An 18,646-nucleotide genomic window follows, 5' to 3' on the forward strand; every position below is an offset into this window, starting at 1 on the left:
TTTCCATAGCTCGTTGCGTCGTCCTCAATTTGAGCAGAACCCATTTCGTAAGCCTCCAGGTTTCTGCCCCATAGGTGAGTACTGGTAAGACACAGGTATTATATACTTTCCTCTGGAGGGGATAATGGCAACCTGCTAATCATCATCTGAGAATGCCTGCCAAACGCACCCCAGCCCATTCTTGTTCTTCTGAATATTTCTGTCTCATGATCCGCATCCGCTGTCACTACCTGCCCTAAGTTGATGTATTCCCTTACGACTTCTAGTGCCTCGCTGCCAATTGTAAATTGCTGTTTTCTTCCGAGACTGTTAAGCATTACTTTAGTTTCCTGCAGATTAATTTTAGACCCACTCTTCTGCTTTGCCTATCCAGGTCAGTGAACATGCATTGCAATTGGTCCCCTGAGGTACTAAGGAAGGCAATGTCATCAGCGAATCGCGAGTTACTAAGCTATTCTCGATTAACTTTTATCCCCAAATCTTCCCAATCCATGTCTCTGAATACCTCCTGTAAAATAAAATGCCCAAATAAAACAAAGCATTTTGGGGGCCGTTGACCGTGCTGACGCAGTGTGATTTCTGCACAGTGCTCTAAATGTCAAAGTAAAGAAATGAAAAAAAGGTGTGGATAAACGACATGAGTTAGAATGACTCCCTTGCAGTGTGCATTCAGCTGTGCCGCTTTGCACTTTCCATTGCGCTTGAACTGGTATAGACCGGGGGAATCCGACTGTCGATTTAAAACAAAGCATTGCGGGGACTTTTGACCACGCTGACGCAATGTGATTTCAGCCCAGTCCCCTATATGTCAACTTGATAAAATGCAACAAGGCGTGGGTAAACGAAGAGACTAACAATGACTCCCATGAGGTGCGACTAGAGCAGCACAGGTCTGCACTGTCTGGTGTGGCTTACCTGGCATGCACCGCGGGAATCTCACTGTGCACTTAAAACAAACGATTGTGAAGGCTGTTGCCGATGCTGACACTATGTGATTTCTGCCCAGTGCTATTTAATGTCAACGTGAAGAAATGCAAGAAGGTCTGTATGCGATGAGAGTAACAATGACTCCCTCGAGGTGCGACTAGAGCAGTGCGGCTCTTGCGCAGTCTGCTGCACTCCAACTGGCATAGATCGGTGGAATCCGACTGTCCATTTAAAACAAATAATTGCGTGGGCCGTTCACCATGCTGACGCAATGTGATTTCTGCCTAGTGCTCTAAACGGCAAAGTGATGAAATAAAGAAATGCCTGGATAAAGGACAGGTGTAAGAGTGACTCCTGTGAGGTGCGGCTGGAGCAGTGCAGCTCTTGCGCGGTATGGTACGCCTCAACTGGCATGGACGGGCGGAATTCACTGTCCAAATGAAACAAAGCATTCTGCGAGCCAGTGCTCTAAATATCAACGTGAAGAAATGCAAAAAGGTGGGTATAAAGGACAGGAGTAAGAATCCCAGGCGGCACGTCAGGTTGGGCCAACGTTGGAAACATATTGGCACTTCTTGGCCCAATGACGGCCTAAGTTTAACAGCGTGGTTCCAATATTGGCAGTGCCATTCTGGTTCCTGGCCCAATGTTGGCCTAAGGTTAACAGCGTGGCGCCAATATTGGCTGTGCCATTCTGATAGAGATCCAACGTTGGCCCACATTACACAGTCAGCAAACAATATTGGCTGTGCCATTCTAATAGAGATCCAATGTTGGCCCACTTTACACAGTCAATAAACAATATTGGCTGTGCCATTCTGATAGAGATCCAATGTTGGCCCACTTTACACAGTAAGTAAACAATATTGGCTGTGCCATTCTGATAGAGATCCAATGTTGGTCCACTTTACACAGTCAGTAAACAATATTGGCACTGCCGTTCAACAAGGCGGGAATTATTGGACCGACTTTGGTATGGATTTGCCAATATGGGTTAGTAGTTGGCTTTCTTTGGAGGACATTGGCCCGTAATAAGCTAGTTTTCGCCTTGTCGGCTTTTAGTGCTCTACGACTTGCTGAGATTGAACAACGTGTTTTGAAAACTAACGCACTGATCACAGACACACTGCGCAGGAACCAAAAATATGTTCTCCCATGTCAACTCCATGAATGGTACACCGCCATTATTGCACTTCTCCTTTACCGAAATGTGTCCCCTAAAAAGAAAAGCCAGTGTACCACGTAGCAAGCAGGGGAAGTCGCATAAATTTAGCCGCTGCTGTATTTATCGTGAATAAGAGCTTGAGCTTTCCATAAGAAGCAACGGTATTGCGAATTTGCCTGCGCATTGTATTTTTTGCATGTACGCTCCGCGGCTTTAGTGGGTCAGGATTCTGAGGCGAATCGAGAATTACAGTGCCTCAGAGCTGACGGAACCGTTTTATATTGCATCGAGATGGAGCGCATATGCATTAGTGAAACTATTGTTTGTTTGTTTAGCATGCATGGCATGTTGCGGCGACATCATGCTCCTATTCTAATATATTTGTTTGTTCGTGCATGTGTAGTAAGCTCCTTGTATGAATGCCCCTGACAGAAAAAAAATTAATTGCACGTTTTGGCATTTGCGTGTCAACAACATCTTGTCTTTGCCTTTACTAGGCACGGCGCATTCCGGATTTTTTTTTTCGGCCTAGCTTTCCGTCCTTCAGCCCCCGCTTGCCTCTCCTTCACGCACCCAGGTGAGCCTGGTCAATGCTGTCAGTCAAGCGTTCAGACAGCCATAAGCAGCTGTATCGAATTGGGTGCTCTCGGAAGCATGGGGGAAAGCGGCGGGGTCACTATTGTCCTCCTTGTCGCCCTCCATCACTGCCACCCCAAAACCCGTTCGGGCTAGGTCCAGCGGGGGAAAGTGGCGTTTACGCCGTATTCTTCGTTCACCCTTTCCTTTCACTCTTTCCTTCTATGCGTCGCTAGCACGCCGACTGGGTGCAACACCACCTGAGTGTTTGCCGTCCGTTCTTGCCAGCGCACTCCTCCCGTGAAAAATGCTCGCTTGCTGTCGTCATTCCTACTGAGAAGCATACATCTTGAAATACGCAGCAATGTGGCCACGAATTTTCGTGAGTGTTAGAATTAATATAGGCGAAACAACAATTAGAAAAAAAGTCGGCGCTCGTGGGCACCGTCTTCGATGTGGGATGAACTCGGATACAAACAAGCATGGATCATACAATGGTGAGTGCATTTGTTTTGCGCATGTTATAAGTTTTATCAGAAGCAATATCACCCAAGCTATATCACCCAAGCAATATCACGCGGTATATATATTACTGAAACAGGCCTGGCTAATGTAGAATGCCTGTAATTGAATAGCTCTTTTTATTTGCAGCCTTTGAATAGTGCCTGGAGTAGAACCACGTGTAAATCTCTGTGAATTTCACCCAAATTCCAGGACTATGATTTTATCGAGCCACGCGTGCGGCCTGATCCTGCTAGTGATACCAAGGAACCGCGCTTCTTCTCACTGGTATAGGTCAAGCATCATTTCCAGCTGACAGTATTTCTTTTCGTATAATAAATGCTTCTTTTACTAGTGTTTCTTGACGGAACTTCTCGGTTTCCACATTAAAAATTTCGCACGAAGGCCGCATTGTGTCTACACAGTCTGAAACTAGGCTTTTTGTGCTGCAGCATGTTTTGCTGCAATTTTTAATTTTAAAGTACTACGCTGACTAGGTGTGAGCTGTAAACAAAGCGGACGGGTCCTGCGCATTTTATGTCTGTTCTAAATATTACGTTACACCTTGTACAAGGTATGCCATATATGTCGAAATATTAAGAAGTGTTACTTGACAAATCTCTTGCAAGAAAGTTTCTTGATTCACCCCTTCGAACTCTCTGCTCAAACTTATAATATTGTTGCAGTATGGCGATTTTTCAAATGAAAACTCTCCCACATACATTTGTCATACCAACATCTCTGACAATGTTTCTTTTCATTTTACAGTGCAAACATTTCCTCCAAGTAATGGTGAAGTCGCTATGGGATATGGTGGCAATATGAACGAAACCACCGCGTTATCATGGTCCTCGGGGGCCTGATAAGCCCGCTGTCATCCAAGCACTGACAAACCTGCCTACCGACGTCAGCTCCCTGCCCTGAAACCCCTGGCCAGCCCACCGTCCTCGGCACCTTGCCCAATTCCTATCCTGAGGGCAGTGCCTGTAAATAAACTGTTTGAAGATAACCGAGCGTCACCCATCTAGGTCCACGGAAAATGCCTGTTTGTGAAAATGTATTCGCAAATAAACTGTCATAAACGTCAATTTCAGTATTCATTTATTATTATTTGCAATCATATATGACTTCTGCTCCTTGACATCTTTTTGTCGAGCTTTCCTAGCTACTATTGAGGAAGACGGTAAGGGAACAATTGCTACAAAAAATGCCGCTAGCAAAATGTTTGCGGTAAGAATATGTGCGTGCTCTAAAGCCAGCATATCTAGAATATTCGTCATGCAAAGGGCATTGGCTCAAAGCTGGCATTAATAATGGCAACGATATGGCTCAACACTGGTCCTACGCTGGCAGCACGATGGCTGCTGCATTGGCATAACATTGGCCCAATCTTGGCTTTAACGCTGGTCCTACGATGGCTGCTGCATTGGCATAACATTGGTCCAATCTTGGCTTTAACGCTGGTCCTACGCTGGCAGCACGATGGCTGCTGCATTGGCATAACATTGGCCCAATCTTGGCTTTAACGCTGGTCCTACGATGGCTGCTGCATTGGCATAACATTGGTCCAATCTTGGCTTTAACGCTGGTCCTACGCTGGCAGCACAATGGCTGCTGCATTGGCATAACGTTGGTCCAATCTTGGCTTTAACGCTGGGCCAACATTGGATTGGGTTGCACTTTGCCAATATGCCAACATTGGTCCAACATTGGTACCAATTTTTGCCAGCATTGGGCCATGGTTGGACCAATGCTGGTGTGCTGCCTGGGATGACTCCCGTGCAGAGTTTATTGAGCAGTTTCGCTTTGTGCTATCCATTGTGCTTCATTTGGTATGGACCGGTGGAATCCAACTGTCCATTAAAACAAAGCTTTGCGAAGACTTTTGATCATGCTGACGTAATGTGACTTCTGCCCAGCGCTCTAAATGTCAACGTGAAGAAATGCAACAAGGCATGGCTACACAAAGCGAGTAACAATCGCTCTCTTGAGGTGCGGCTAGAGCAGTGTGGCGCTTGCGCTGCCTGGTGCGCTTCAACTGGCATGGACCGGGAGAATCCGACTCTCCAAATAAAACAATGCATTTTGAGGGCCGTTGACCATGCTGACGCAATGTGATTTCTGCCCAGGTCTGTAAATGTCAACGTGCAGAAATGAAAAAAAGGCGTGGTTAAACGACAGGAGTAAGAATGACTCCCTTGCAGTGTGCATTCAGCTGTGCCGCTTTGCACTTTCCATTGCGCTTGAACTGGTATAGACCGGGGGAATCCGACTGTCCATTTAAAGCAAAGCATTGCGGGGACTTTTGACCACGCTGACGCAATGTGATTTCTGCCCAGTCCCCTATATGTCAACTTGATAAAATGCAACAAGGCGTGGGTAAACGAAGAGACTAACAATGACTCCCATGAGGTGCGACTAGAGCAGCACAGGTCTGCACTGTCTGGTGTGGCTTACCTGGCATGCACCGCGGGAATCTCACTGTGCACTTAAAACAAACGATTGTGAAGGCTGTTGCCGATGCTGACACTATGTGATTTCTGCCCAGTGCTACTTAATGTCAACGTGAAGAAATGCAAGAAGGTGTGAATGCGATGAGAGTAACAATGACTCCCGCGAGGTGCGACTAGAGCAGTGCGGCTCTTGCGCAGTCTGCTGCACTCCAACTGGCATAGATCGGGGGAATCCGACTGTCCATTTAAAACAAATAATTGCGCGGGCCGTTCACCATGCTGACGCAAGGTGATTTCTGCCTAGTGCTATAAACGGCAAAGTGATGAAATAAAGAAATGCCTGGATAAAGGACAGGTGTAAGAGTGACTCCTGTGAGGTGCGGCTGGAGCAGTGCAGCTCTTGCGCGGTATGGTACGCCTCAACTGGCATGGACGGGCGGAATTCACTGTCCAAATGAAACAAAGCATTCTGGGAGCCAGTGCTCTAAATGTCAACGTGAAGAAATGCAAAAAGGTGGGTATAAAGGACAGGAGTAAGAATGACTCCCGTGCAGAGTTTATTGAGCAGTTTCGCTTTGTGCTATCCATTGTGCTTCATTTGGTATGGACCGGTGGAATCCAACTGTCCATTAAAACAAAGCTTTGCGAAGACTTTTGATCATGCTGACGTAATGTGACTTCTGCCCAGCGCTCTAAATGTCAACGTGAAGAAATGCAACAAGGCATGGCAACACAAAGCGAGTAACAATGGCTCTCTTGAGGTGCGGCTAGAGCAGTGTGGCGCTTGCGTGGTCTTGTGTGCCTCAACTGGCATGGACCGGCGGAATCATCATCAGCATCAGCCTGGTTACGCCTACTGCAGGGCAAAGGCCTCTCCCATACATCTCCAACAACCCCGATCATGTACTATGTGTGGCCATGTCGTCCCTGCAAACTTCTTAATCTCATGCGCCCGCCTAACTTTCTGCCGCCCTCTGCTAAGCTTCCCTTCCTTTGGAATCCATTCCGTAACCCTTAATGACCATCGGTTATCTTCCCTCCTCATTTCGTATCCTGCCCATGCCCATTTCTTTTTCTTGATTTCAACTAAGATGTCATTAACTCGCGTTTGTTCCCTCACCCAATCTGCTCTTTTCTTATCCTTTAACGTTACACCTATCATTCTTCTTTCCATAGCTCGTTGCGTCGTCCTCAATTTGAGCAGAACCCATTTCGTAAGCCTCCAGGTTTCTGCCCCATAGGTGAGTACTGGTAAGACACAGGTATTATATACTTTCCTCTGGAGGGGATAATGGCAACCTGCTAATCATCATCTGAGAATGCCTGCCAAACGCACCCCAGCCCATTCTTGTTCTTCTGAATATTTCTGTCTCATGATCCGCATCCGCTGTCACTACCTGCCCTAAGTTGATGTATTCCCTTACGACTTCTAGTGCCTCGCTGCCAATTGTAAATTGCTGTTTTCTTCCGAGAGTGTTAAGCATTACTTTAGTTTCCTGCAGATTAATTTTAGACCCACTCTTCTGCTTTGCCTATCCAGGTCAGTGAACATGCATTGCAATTGGTCCCCTGAGGTACTAAGGAAGGCAATGTCATCAGCGAATCGCGAGTTACTAAGCTATTCTCGATTAACTTTTATCCCCAAATCTTCCCAATCCATGTCTCTGAATAGCTCCTGTAAAATAAAATGCCCAAATAAAACAAAGCATTTTGGGGGCCGTTGACCGTGCTGACGCAGTGTGATTTCTGCACAGTGCTCTAAATGTCAAAGTAAAGAAATGAAAAAAAGGTGTGGATAAACGACATGAGTAAGAATGACTCCCTTGCAGTGTGCATTCAGCTGTGCCGCTTTGCACTTTCCATTGCGCTTGAACTGGTATAGACCGGGGGAATCCGACTGTCGATTTAAAACAAAGCATTTCGGGGACTTTTGACCACGCTGACGCAATGTGATTTCAGCCCAGTCCCCTATATGTCAACTTGTTAAAATGCAACAAGGCGTGGGTAAACGAAGAGACTAACAATGACTCCCATGAGGTGCGACTAGAGCAGCACAGGTCTGCACTGTCTGGTGTGGCTTACCTGGCATGCACCGCGGGAATCTCACTGTGCACTTAAAACAAACGATTGTGAAGGCTGTTGCCGATGCTGACACTATGTGATTTCTGCCCAGTGCTATTTAATGTCAACGTGAAGAAATGCAAGAAGGTGTGTATGCGATGAGAGTAACAATGACTCCCTCGAGGTGCGACTAGAGCAGTGCGGCTCTTGCGCAGTCTGCTGCACTCCAACTGGCATAGATCGGGGGAATCCGACTGTCCATTTAAAACAAATAATTGCGTGGGCCGTTCACCATGCTGACGCAATGTGATTTCTGCCTAGTGCTCTAAACAGCAAAGTGATGAAATAAAGAAATGCCTGGATAAAGGACAGGTGTAAGAGTGACTCCTGTGAGGTGCGGCTGGAGCAGTGCAGCTCTTGCGCGGTATGGTACGCCTCAACTGGCATGGACGGGCGGAATTCACTGTCCAAATGAAACAAAGCATTCTGCGAGCCAGTGCTCTAAATATCAACGTGAAGAAATGCAAAAAGGTGGGTATAAAGGACAGGAGTAAGAATGACTCCCGTGCAGAGTTTATTGAGCAGTTTCGCTTTGTGCTATCCATTGTGCTTCATTTGGTATGGACCGGTGGAATCCAACTGTCCATTAAAACAAAGCTTTGCGAAGACTTTTGATCATGCTGACGTAATGTGACTTCTGCCCAGCGCTCTAAATGTCAACGTGAAGAAATGCAACAAGGCATGGCTACACAAAGCGAGTAACAATCGCTCTCTTGAGGTGCGGCTAGAGCAGTGTGGCGCTTGCGCTGCCTGGTGCGCTTCAACTGGCATGGACCGGGAGAATCCGACTCTCCAAATAAAACAATGCATTTTGAGGGCCGTTGACCATGCTGACGCAATGTGATTTCTGCCCAGGTCTGTAAATGTCAACGTGCAGAAATGAAAAAAAGGCGTGGTTAAACGACAGGAGTAAGAATGACTCCCTTGCAGTGTGCATTCAGCTGTGCCGCTTTGCACTTTCCATTGCGCTTGAACTGGTATAGACCGGGGGAATCCGACTGTCCATTTAAAGCAAAGCATTGCGGGGACTTTTGACCACGCTGACGCAATGTGATTTCTGCCCAGTCCCCTATATGTCAACTTGATAAAATGCAACAAGGCGTGGGTAAACGAAGAGACTAACAATGACTCCCATGAGGTGCGACTAGAGCAGCACAGGTCTGCACTGTCTGGTGTGGCTTACCTGGCATGCACCGCGGGAATCTCACTGTGCACTTAAAACAAACGATTGTGAAGGCTGTTGCCGATGCTGACACTATGTGATTTCTGCCCAGTGCTACTTAATGTCAACGTGAAGAAATGCAAGAAGGTGTGAATGCGATGAGAGTAACAATGACTCCCGCGAGGTGCGACTAGAGCAGTGCGGCTCTTGCGCAGTCTGCTGCACTCCAACTGGCATAGATCGGGGGAATCCGACTGTCCATTTAAAACAAATAATTGCGCGGGCCGTTCACCATGCTGACGCAAGCTGATTTCTGCCTAGTGCTATAAACGGCAAAGTGATGAAATAAAGAAATGCCTGGATAAAGGACAGGTGTAAGAGTGACTCCTGTGAGGTGCGGCTGGAGCAGTGCAGCTCTTGCGCGGTATGGTACGCCTCAACTGGCATGGACGGGCGGAATTCACTGTCCAAATGAAACAAAGCATTCTGGGAGCCAGTGCTCTAAATGTCAACGTGAAGAAATGCAAAAAGGTGGGTATAAAGGACAGGAGTAAGAATGACTCCCGTGCAGAGTTTATTGAGCAGTTTCGCTTTGTGCTATCCATTGTGCTTCATTTGGTATGGACCGGTGGAATCCAACTGTCCATTAAAACAAAGCTTTGCGAAGACTTTTGATCATGCTGACGTAATGTGACTTCTGCCCAGCGCTCTAAATGTCAACGTGAAGAAATGCAACAAGGCATGGCAACACAAAGCGAGTAACAATGGCTCTCTTGAGGTGCGGCTAGAGCAGTGTGGCGCTTGCGCTGCCTGGTGCGCTTCAACTGGCATGGACCGGGAGAATCCGACTCTCCAAATAAAACAATGCATTTTGAGGGCCGTTGACCATGCTGACGCAATGTGATTTCTGCCCAGGTCTGTAAATGTCAACGTGCAGAAATGAAAAAAAGGCGTGGTTAAAGGACAGGAGTAAGAATGACTCCCTTGCAGTGTGGATTCAGGAGTGGCGCTTTATGCTATCTGTTGTGCTTCAACTGGCATGGACCGGCTGAAACTGACTGTCCACTTAAAACAAAGCATTGCAAGGACTTTTGACGATGCTGACGCAATGTGATTTGTGCCCAGGGCTCTAAATGTCAATGTGAGTAAATGGAACAAAGCGTGGGTGAAGGACGTTAGTAACAATGACTCCCTTGAGGTGCGGCTAGAACAGTGCTGCTTTGCACTGTCTGGTGTGGTTCAACTGGAATGCACAGGGGGAATCTTACTGTGCTTTTAAAAGATATAATTGCGAGGGCGGTTGACCATTTTTATGCAAGGTGATTTGTGCCCAGTGCCCTAAATGTCAACCTGAAGAAATAGAACAAGGCGTGGGGGAGCTAAGTGAGTAACAATGACTCCCTTGAGCTGCTACTAGAGCAGTGCGGCTCTAGCGCTGCCTGGTGCGCTTCAACTGGGATAGATCGGGGTAATCCGACTGTCCATTTAAAACAAATGATTGCGAGGGCCGTTGACCATGCCGACGCAATTTGATTTCTGCCTAGTGCTTTAAACGTGAAATAAATAAATTAAGGAAAGGGCTGGATAAACGACAGGAGTAACTATGACACCCTTTAGGTGCGGCTAGCGCAGTGCAGCTCTTGCGCGGTCTGGTGCGAATGAACTGGCACGGACTGACAGAATCCACTGTCCAAATAAAACAAACCATTCTGGGGGCCGTTGAGCATGCTGACGCAGTGTGATTTCTGCACAGTGCTCTAAATGTCGAAGTGAAAAAATGAAAAGAAAAGCGTGGATAAAAGACAGGAGTAAGAATGACTCCCTTGCAGTGTGGATTGAGCTGTGCCGCTTTGCACTTTCCGTTGCGCTTCAACTGGTATGGACCGGGAGAATCTGACTGTCCATTTAAAACAAAGCATTGCGAGGACTTTTGACCATGCTGATGCAATGTGATCTCTGCCCAGTCCCCTATATGTCAACTTGATAAAATCATCAAGGCGTGGGTAAACGAAGAGACTAACAATGACTCCCATGGGGTGCGACTAGAGCAGCACGGCTCTGCACTGTCTGGTGTGGCTTACCTGGCATGCACTGGGGGAATCTCACTGTGCACTTAAAACAAATGATTGTGAAGGCTGTTGCCGATGCTGACGCAATGTGATTTCTGCCTAGTGCTCTAAACGGCAAAGTGATGAAATAAAGAAATGCCTGGATAAAGGACAGGTGTAAGAGTGACTCCTGTGAGGTGCGGCTGGAGCAGTGCAGCTCTTGCGCGGTATGGTACGCCTCAACTGGCATGGACGGGCGGAATTCACTGTCCAAATGAAACAAAGCATTCTGGGAGCCAGTGCTCTAAATGTCAACGTGAAGAAATGCAAAAAGGTGGGTATAAAGGACAGGAGTAAGAATGACTCCCGTGCAGAGTTTATTGAGCAGTTTCGCTTTGTGCTATCCATTGTGCTTCATTTGGTATGGACCGGTGGAATCCAACTGTCCATTAAAACAAAGCTTTGCGAAGACTTTTGATCATGCTGACGTAATGTGACTTCTGCCCAGCGCCCTAAATGTCAACGTGAAGAAATGCAACAAGGCATGGCTACACAAAGCGAGTAACAATGGCTCTCTTAAGGTGCGGCTAGAGCAATGTGGCGCTTGCGCTGCCTGGTGCGCTTCAACTGGCATGGACCGGGAGAATCCGACTCTCGAAATAAAACAATGCATTTTGAGGGCCGTTGACCATGCTGACGCAATGTGATTTCTGCCCAGGTCTGTAAATGTCAACGTGCAGAAATGAAAAAAAGGCGTGGTTAAAGGACAGGAGTAAGAATGACTCGCTTGCAGTGTGGATTCAGGAGTGGCGCTTTATGCTATCTGTTGTGCTTCAACTGGCATGGACCGGCTGAAACTCACTGTCCACTTAAAACAAAGCATTGCAAGGACTTTTGACGATGCTGACGCAATGTGATTTGTGCCCAGGGCTCTAAATGTCAATGTGAGGAAATGGAACAAAGCGTGGGTGAAGGACGTTAGTAACAATGACTCCCTTGAGGTGCGGCTAGAACAGTGCTGCTTTGCACTGTCTGGTGTGGTTCAACTGGAATGCACAGGGGGAATCTTACTGTGCTTTTAAAAGATATAATTGCGAGGGCGGTTGACCATTTTTATGCAAGGTGATTTGTGCCCAGTGCCCTAAATGTCAACCTGAAGAAATAGAACAAGGCGTGGGGGAGCTAAGTGAGTAACAATGACTCCCTTGAGCTGCGACTAGAGCAGTGCGGCTCTAGCGCTGCCTGGTGCGCTTCAACTGGGATAGATCGGGGTAATCCGACTGTCCATTTAAAACAAATGATTGCGAGGGCCGTTGACCATGCCGACGCAATTTGATTTCTGCCTAGTGCTTTAAACGTGAAATAAATAAATTAAGGAAAGGGCTGGATAAACGACAGGAGTAACTATGGCACCCTTTAGGTGCGGCTAGCGCAGTGCAGCTCTTGCGCGGTCTGGTGCGAATGAACTGGCACGGACTGACAGAATCCACTGTCCAAATAAAACAAACCATTCTGGGGGCCGTTGAGCATGCTGACGCAGTGTGATTTCTGCACAGTGCTCTAAATGTCGAAGTGAAAAAAATGAAAAAAAAGCGTGGATAAAAGACAGGAGTAAGAATGACTCCCTTGCAGTGTGGATTGAGCTGTGCCGCTTTGCACTTTCCGTTGCGCTTCAACTGGTATGGACCGGGAGAATCTGACTGTCCATTTAAAACAAAGCATTGCGAGGACTTTTGACCATGCTGATGCAATGTGATCTCTGCTCAGTCCCCTATATGTCAACTTGATAAAATCATCAAGGCGTGGGTAAACGAAGAGACTAACAATGACTCCCATGAGGTGCGACTAGAGCAGCACGGCTCTGCACTGTCTGGTGTGGCTTACCTGGCATGCACCGGGGGAATCTCACTGTGCACTTAAAACAAATGATTGTGAAGGCTGTTGCCGATGCTGACGCAATGTGATTTCTGCCTAGTGCTCTAAACGGCAAAGTGATGAAATAAAGAAATGCCTGGATAAAGGACATGTGTAACAGTGACTCCTGTGAGGTGCGGCTGGAGCAGTGCAGCTCTTGCGCGGTATGGTACGCCTCAACTGGCATGGACGGGCGGAATTCACTGTCCAAATGAAACAAAGCATTCTGGGAGCCTGTGCTCTAAATGTCAACGTGAAGAAATGCAAAAAGGTGGGTATAAAGGACAGGAGTAAGAATGACTCCCGTGCAGAGTTTATTGAGCAGTTTCGCTTTGTGCTATCCATTGTGCTTCATTTGGTATGGACCGGTGGAATCCAACTATCCATTAAAACAAAGCTTTGCGAAGACTTTTGATCATGCTGACGTAATGTGACTTCTGCCCAGCGCTCTAAATGTCAACGTGAAGAAATGCAACAAGGCATGGCTACACAAAGCGAGTAACAATCGCTCTCTTGAGGTGCGGCTAGAGCAGTGTGGCGCTTGCGCTGCCTGGTGCGCTTCAACTGGCATGGACCGGGAGAATCCGACTCTCCAAATAAAACAATGCATTTTGAGGGCCGTTGACCATGCTGACGCAATGTGATTTCTGCCCAGGTCTGTAAATGTCAACGTGCAGAAATGAAAAAAAGGCGTGGTTAAACGACAGGAGTAAGAATGACTCCCTTGCAGTGTGCATTCAGCTGTGCCGCTTTGCACTTTCCATTGCGCTTGAACTGGTATAGACCGGGGGAATTCGACTGTCCATTTAAAACAAAGCATTGCGGGGACTTTTGACCACGCTGATGCAATGTGATTTCTGCCCAGTCCCCTATATGTCAACTTGATAAAATCATCAAGGCGTGGGTAAACGAAGAGACTAACAATGACTCCCATGAGGTGCGACTAGAGCAGCACGGCTCTGCACTGTCTGGTGTGGCTTACCTGGCATGGACCGGGGGAATCTCACTGTGCACTTAAAACAAATGATTGTGAAGGCTGTTGCCGATGCTGACGCAATGTGATTTCTGCCTAGTGCTCTAAACGGCAAAGTGATGAAATAAAGAAATGCCTGGATAAAGGACAGGTGTAAGAGTGACTCCTGTGAGGTGCGGCTGGAGCAGTGCAGCTCTTGCGCGGTATGGTACGCCTCAACTGGCATGGACGGGCGGAATTCACTGTCCAAATGAAACAAAGCATTCTGGGAGCCAGTGCTCTAAATGTCAACGTGAAGAAATGCAAAAAGGTGGGTATAAAGGACAGGAGTAAGAATGACTCCCGTGCAGAGTTTATTGAGCAGTTTCGCTTTGTGCTATCCATTGTGCTTCATTTGGTATGGACCGGTGGAATCCAACTGTCCATTAAAACAAAGCTTTGCGAAGACTTTTGATCATGCTGACGTAATGTGACTTCTGCCCAGCGCCCTAAATGTCAATGTGAAGAAATGCAACAAGGCATGGCTACACAAAGCGAGTAACAATGGCTCTCTTAAGGTGCGGCTAGAGCAGTGTGGCGCTTGCGCTGCCTGGTGCGCTTCAACTGGCATGGGCCGGGAGAATCCGACTCTCGAAATAAAACAATGCATTTTGAGGGCCGTTGACCATGCTGACGCAATGTGATTTCTGCCCAGGTCTGTAAATGTCAACGTGCAGAAATGCAAAAAAAGGCGTGGTTAAAGGACAGGAGTAAGAATGACTCCCTTGCAGTGTGGATTCAGGAGTGGCGCTTTATGCTATCTGTTGTGCTTCAACTGGCATGGACCGGCTGAAACTGACTGTCCACTTAAAACAAAGCATTGCAAGGACTTTTGACGATGCTGACGCAATGTGATTTGTGCCCAGGGCTCTAAATGTCAATGTGAGGAAATGGAACAAAGCGTGGGTGAAGGACGTTAGTAACAATGACTCCCTTGAGGTGCGGCTAGAACAGTGCTGCTTTGCACTGTCTGGTGTGGTTCAACTGGAATGCACAGGGGGAATCTTACTGTGCTTTTAAAAGATATAATTGCGAGGGCGGTTGACCATTTTTATGCAAGGTGATTTGTGCCCAGTGCCCTAAATGTCAACCTGAAGAAATAGAACAAGGCGTGGGGGAGCTAAGTGAGTAACAATGACTCCCTTGAGCTGCGACTAGAGCAGTGCGGCTCTAGCGCTGCCTGGTGCGCTTCAACTGGGATAGATCGGGGTAATCCGACTGTCCATTTAAAACAAATGATTGCGAGGGCCGTTCACCATGCCGACGCAATTTGATTTCTGCCTAGTGCTTTAAACGTGAAATAAATAAATTAAGGAAAGGGCTGGATAAACGACAGGAGTAACTATGACACCCTTTAGGTGCGGCTAGCGCACTGCAGCTCTTGCGCGGTCTGGTGCGAATGAACTGGCACGGACTGACAGAATCCACTGTCCAAATAAAACAAACCATTCTGGGGGCCGTTGAGCATGCTGACGCAGTGTGATTTCTGCACAGTGCTCTAAATGTCGAAGTGAAAAAATGACAAAAAAGCGTGGATAAAAGACAGGAGTAAGAATGACTCCCTTGCAGTGTGGATTGAGCTGTGCCGCTTTGCACTTCCGTTGCGCTTCAACTGGTATGGACCGGGAGAATCTGACTGTCCATTTAAAACAAAGCATTGCGAGGACTTTTGACCATGCTGATGCAATGTGATCTCTGCCCAGTCCCCTATATGTCAACTTGATAAAATCATCAAGGCGTGGGTAAACGAAGAGACTAACAATGACTCCCATGAGGTGCGACTAGAGCAGCACGGCTCTGCACTGTCTGGTGTGGCTTACCTGGCATGCACTGGGGGAATCTCACTGTGCACTTAAAACAAATGATTGTGAAGGCTGTTGCCGATGCTGACGCAATGTGATTTCTGCCTAGTGCTCTAAACGGCAAAGTGATGAAATAAAGAAATGCCTGGATAAAGGACAGGTGTAAGAGTGACTCCTGTGAGGTGCGGCTGGAGCAGTGCAGCTCTTGCGCGGTATGGTACGCCTCAACTGGCATGGACGGGCGGAATTCACTGTCCAAATGAAACAAAGCATTCTGGGAGCCAGTGCTCTAAATGTCAACGTGAAGAAATGCAAAAAGGTGGGTATAAAGGACAGGAGTAAGAATGACTCCCGTGCAGAGTTTATTGAGCAGTTTCGCTTTGTGCTATCCATTGTGCTTCATTTGGTATGGACCGGTGGAATCCAACTGTCCATTAAAACAAAGCTTTGCGAAGACTTTTGATCATGCTGACGTAATGTGACTTCTGCCCAGCGCCCTAAATGTCAACGTGAAGAAATGCAACAAGGCATGGCTACACAAAGCGAGTAACAATGGCTCTCTTAAGGTGCGGCTAGAGCAGTGTGGCGCTTGCGCTGCCTGGTGCGCTTCAACTGGCATGGACCGGGAGAATCCGACTCTCGAAATAAAACAATGCATTTTGAGGGCCGTTGACCATGCTGACGCAATGTGATTTCTGCCCAGGTCTGTAAATGTCAACGTGCAGAAATGAAAAAAAGGCGTGGTTAAACGACAGGAGTAAGAATGACTCCCTTGCAGTGTGCATTCAGCTGTGCCGCTTTGCACTTTCCATTGCGCTTGAACTGGTATAGACCGGGGGAATTCGACTGTCCATTTAAAACAAAGCATTGCGGGGACTTTTGACCACGCTGATGCAATGTGATTTCTGCCCAGTCCCCTATATGTCAACTTGATAAAATCATCAAGGCGTGGGTAAACGAAGAGACTAACAATGACTCCCATGAGGTGCGACTAGAGCAGCACGGCTCTGCACTGTCTGGTGTGGCTTACCTGGCATGGACCGGGGGAATCTCACTGTGCACTTAAAACAAATGATTGTGAAGGCTGTTGCCGATGCTGACGCAATGTGATTTCTGCCTAGTGCTCTAAACGGCAAAGTGATGAAATAAAGAAATGCCTGGATAAAGGACAGGTGTAAGAGTGACTCCTGTGAGGTGCGGCTGGAGCAGTGCAGCTCTTGCGCGGTATGGTACGCCTCAACTGGCATGGACGGGCGGAATTCACTGTCCAAATGAAACAAAGCATTCTGGGAGCCAGTGCTCTAAATGTCAACGTGAAGAAATGCAAAAAGGTGGGTATAAAGGACAGGAGTAAGAATGACTCCCGTGCAGAGTTTATTGAGCAGTTTCGCTTTGTGCTATCCATTGTGCTTCATTTGGTATGGACCGGTGGAATCCAACTGTCCATTAAAACAAAGCTTTGCGAAGACTTTTGATCATGCTGACGTAATGTGACTTCTGCCCAGCGCCCTAAATGTCAACGTGAAGAAATGCAACAAGGCATGGCTACACAAAGCGAGTAACAATGGCTCTCTTAAGGTGCGGCTAGAGCAGTGTGGCGCTTGCGCTGCCTGGTGCGCTTCAACTGGCATGGGCCGGGAGAATCCGACTCTCGAAATAAAACAATGCATTTTGAGGGCCGTTGACCATGCTGACGCAATGTGATTTCTGCCCAGGTCTGTAAATGTCAACGTGCAGAAATGCAAAAAAAGGCGTGGTTAAAGGACAGGAGTAAGAATGACTCCCTTGCAGTGTGGATTCAGGAGTGGCGCTTTATGCTATCTGTTGTACTTCAACTGGCATGGACCGGCTGAAACTGACTGTCCACTTAAAACAAAGCATTGCAAGGACTTTTGACGATGCTGACGCAATGTGATTTGTGCCCAGGGCTCTAAATGTCAATGTGAGGAAATGGAACAAAGCGTGGGTGAAGGACGTTAGTAACAATGACTCCCTTGAGGTGCGGCTAGAACAGTGCTGCTTTGCACTGTCTGGTGTGGTTCAACTGGAATGCACAGGGGGAATCTTACTGTGCTTTTAAAAGATATAATTGCGAGGGCGGTTGACCATTTTTATGCAAGGTGATTTGTGCCCAGTGCCCTAAATGTCAACCTGAAGAAATAGAACAAGGCGTGGGGGAGCTAAGTGAGTAACAATGACTCCCTTGAGCTGCGACTAGAGCAGTGCGGCTCTAGCGCTGCCTGGTGCGCTTCAACTGGGATAGATCGGGGTAATCCGACTGTCCATTTAAAACAAATGATTGCGAGGGCCGTTGACCATTGCCGACGCAATTTGATTTCTGCTAGTGCTTTAAACGTGAAATAAATAAATTAGGGAAAGGGCTGGATAAACGACAGGAGTAACTATGACACCCTTTAGGTGCGGCTAGCGCACTGCAGCTCTTGCGCGGTCTGGTGCGAATGAACTGGCACGGACTGACAGAATCCACTGTCCAAATAAAACAAACCATTCTGGGGGCCGTTGAGCATGCTGACGCAGTGTGATTTCTGCACAGTGCTCTAAATGTCGAAGTGAAAAAATGACAAAAAAGCGTGGATAAAAGACAGGAGTAAGAATGACTCCCTTGCAGTGTGGATTGAGCTGTGCCGCTTTGCACTTCCGTTGCGCTTCAACTGGTATGGACCGGGAGAATCTGACTGTCCATTTAAAACAAAGCATTGCGAGGACTTTTGACCATGCTGATGCAATGTGATCTCTGCCCAGTCCCCTATATGTCAACTTGATAAAATCATCAAGGCGTGGGTAAACGAAGAGACTAACAATGACTCCCATGAGGTGCGACTAGAGCAGCACGGCTCTGCACTGTCTGGTGTGGCTTACCTGGCATGCACTGGGGGAATCTCACTGTGCACTTAAAACAAATGATTGTGAAGGCTGTTGCCGATGCTGACGCAATGTGATTTCT

This window comes from Dermacentor albipictus, unplaced genomic scaffold, assembly GCF_038994185.2.
Source record: "Dermacentor albipictus isolate Rhodes 1998 colony unplaced genomic scaffold, USDA_Dalb.pri_finalv2 scaffold_32, whole genome shotgun sequence".
NCBI classification, from domain to species: Eukaryota; Metazoa; Arthropoda; class Arachnida; order Ixodida; family Ixodidae; genus Dermacentor; species Dermacentor albipictus.